Genomic DNA, 3,424 nt, shown 5'->3' on the forward strand with positions numbered 1-3,424 from the left:
GCACGTCAGGAGTGTGTGCTCCTCCTAGGATGACTTGAGAGGGAAAAACCTATATGGAGAGAAGAAAAAAAAAAGGCTCAGAACAAGGTAAATAATAAAAGACTATAATTTGTTATATTTTCTGTAACGCTAATAATGCGAGAATCAAGCGAAATTGATTGCTTCCCTTCTTGGTGGTTATGATCTCTATATTTGTTACAATGACGATTCTTTGCATAGAAACTAGTGAAGTTTGGACTCGTATGTTCTTTTACAAATCAAACACGTCCAAAAGTCGCTTCGTTGTGTTCAAGAACTAAAACTGATCATCTCTCGTCTCTTTGTTCCTCTTTTCAATCAACAATTATTGCATAAGATAAAAATTTTCATGCCATGCTTCAAATATCACTTCTAAACGACCAAAGGGAGGTGTGCCACCTAGACACTTAACGTGTCTCACATGGTGTGATAAACGTAGAACTCTTAGTAAGCAAAATCATTTGTCCTCAACGCCTGAATACCTGGCACTACAAAAATTTTGGTCTTTGCCAATGCAAAAAAAAACGTGGACAAAGGATTTATCTACATTTTTTTGTTGCGTGAACACGCATTTTAGTCAAAATTCTCTCGCCTTTTTCTTTACCTACATCTTGAATTAGAACATTTATTTATTTTTAAACTTATAATCATGTCTATCTTAAAGATTTTATGGGATTCATAAATAACTAAATCATTTCTTTTTATTCTTTAAAATTGTTTTGATTTCTCTGTCTTAATTATTAATTAGTGTTTGGTTTTATCATCTGAACAAATTATAATTTTAACATGCATGTACGTAACACTATAATCTATAATCATTATCCTTCAATACTAATTTCTCTCTCATTTAATTCGCAGTGTTACCTATACTATTTTGATTAAAATAATACCGTTTGCCTAACTCAGGAAACTTCTATTTTCTTATCATACCAAAACTTAAGTTTGTGATTACTATTCAAAAATTTGACTTTCATAAAACAGCCAATAATGGGTTTAATTACGTAGCCATTATCTCATTTCAACCATTCAAAAACCACACTTGATTAGGGGTGTTGATGCCCCTCGTATAAAATATAATTAACACCGTTATATCTTAGACAACGCCCAAAAAAGAATTGTTTTAAAAGAAAATAAAAGTCAACCATGGATCTTTTTTATGATGTGATTGAACACCAACATAAAGTAAATAGTTTTTAAATAAAATCATAAAAAATGGTCTACAAAAACTAGAATTTAGTTTGTAAGTCATTGGTATGTGAGGATGTTGTTAGCACCCCACAATGATTTTATTTTAAAACTAATGTCTTATATTTTACTCTTCACTGTTCAATATTTTAACCAATGATCTCATATAATAAATGAAGAGCATTCCATCAATTAGATTATATTAAAAAGAAATCTCACCTAAAAAAAGTGAGAAATTGGTACAATTTCTCAAAAGCCGTTGTAGGAATAGCTTTCTAACAAATAATTTAAATAATTTTTAAAAAAAAAATTAATTGAAATCATTTTTTCCTTGGGATCAAATCTTGTACTACAAAAAGTGTGATCTCTCACCTCAAGAATTTTAAAAAATTGGACTTCCAAATTTTCTAGACTCTGTCGTAAAATTTTGTATAAGAGAAATAATATAAATTATTAGAAAAGATCAATTAGAAAACTTTATAAAATCATGGATCAAATTTGGAATGTTTGAGAAAACATAAAAAAATTTAACTTACAAGAAAAAATTTCTAAATGATTAAAAAATATGATTAGAAAATAAAGACTTTATTTTAAAACATAAAGAATTTTAAATTGGAAGAATTTTAAAATGTTGAAAATTTTAATCAGAAAGAGTTAGATTTGGTGGCTTTTTTTTTTTAAGTGGGATGACATGAAACACAAAGTGATAAACTATATAGAAGGCTCTTTCTTCTAATATAATTGAATCTGATGGTTTTAATTGGTAGTTTACTGTTATTTATTGACCTGGTAAAAGAAAAAAGAGAAAGCAATTTTGGGAGGACCTCACTAATCTTGATACACATGTGGCCCAAATTGGGTTATTGGTTGGAGACTTTAACGTGGTTAGATGGATAAATGAGACCTCTTCCACTAGTCCGACTAGATTCAGTATAAATAGATTCAACACCTTTATACTAAAGTCCAATCTTATTGATCCTCCTCTTATAAATGGCAAGTTCACTAGGTCAAATTTGAGAAATCTTAACCAGTTTTATCTAGATTGGATCGCTTTTTGTATTCCACTCAATGGGAACAAAGGTTCACAAATCACTTCGGTAAGCTTTTGACTAGAGTCACCTCTGACCATTTTTTTATAGTTCTTGAGACCTCCAATCTTAGTTGGGGTAGGTTCCTTTTCGTCTCAACAACATTATCACAGACAAAAATCTTCGAAACAACATACAAAGATGGTGTACTGATGCATACCAGGAGGGTCACCCAAGATACTCATTCATGCACAGACTCAAATAGTTATCCCGTAAAGTCAAATCATGGCAACTTGAGAGAAAGAATGCGTCTAATAAAGATATCTCCAACTGGAACGCTGAAATTGAAAAAATTGACTCCATAGAAGCTTAATTAAAATCTTCTCACCGAGGCAGACAGTTATAGAAGAAAATTTCTTAAATTTGATACCACAACATTTATCATTAAGGAAGCTCAATTTTGAGCTAAAAGAGCTAAAAGACTTTGGCTTGAAGAGGGTGATAAAAACACTAGTTTTTTTTTCATAAAGTTTGTACTGTGGAAGAAGAAGAAATTTTATTACAGAAATTTATGATACACAGAGGATCATTTAAAATATAAATGAAGACATTGAGAATATCTTCATTGAACACTTCAACTCTATTTACACCACCAACAACAAAGATCATGTCTTTATTGATAAGCTAAAATGGCACCCCATTGAGAGTACTCTCATCTATCCCAACTCATTCCCCCATTCTCTGAGGAAGAAATCAAAGTTTCTCTATTCTCTTTTGAAGGAAACAAAGCCCCTGGGCGTAATGGATTCACCATGGAGTATTATAAAAAATTCTGAAACATTTTCAAGCCTAACATATTCTTTTGGAGGTGTTTTGTGATTTTTTTTTAAAATGGGGTTATCAACATATTTGTGATACTTTCATTGCTTTCATTGCGAAAAAGGAGAAATGCATGATTGCTTATGATTTTAGGCCTATAAGTCTAACTACTTCCCTTTACAAGATCATTGCCAAAACATTATCATCAAGACTTAAAGTGGTGTTGCCAAATATCGTATCTGAAAACCAGATGACCTTCGTAAATGAAAAAGAACTTTGTGAGAAAATGGAGGAATTGAATTAATTCATATTCTACTGTCCAAATATTATGTGATTATTAATGTCAAGCCTTATGGGAGAATCAAACCAAACAA

Source organism: Cucumis sativus, chromosome 3 (genome assembly GCF_000004075.3).
Source record: "Cucumis sativus cultivar 9930 chromosome 3, Cucumber_9930_V3, whole genome shotgun sequence".
In the NCBI taxonomy this organism is placed as follows: domain Eukaryota; kingdom Viridiplantae; phylum Streptophyta; class Magnoliopsida; order Cucurbitales; family Cucurbitaceae; genus Cucumis; species Cucumis sativus.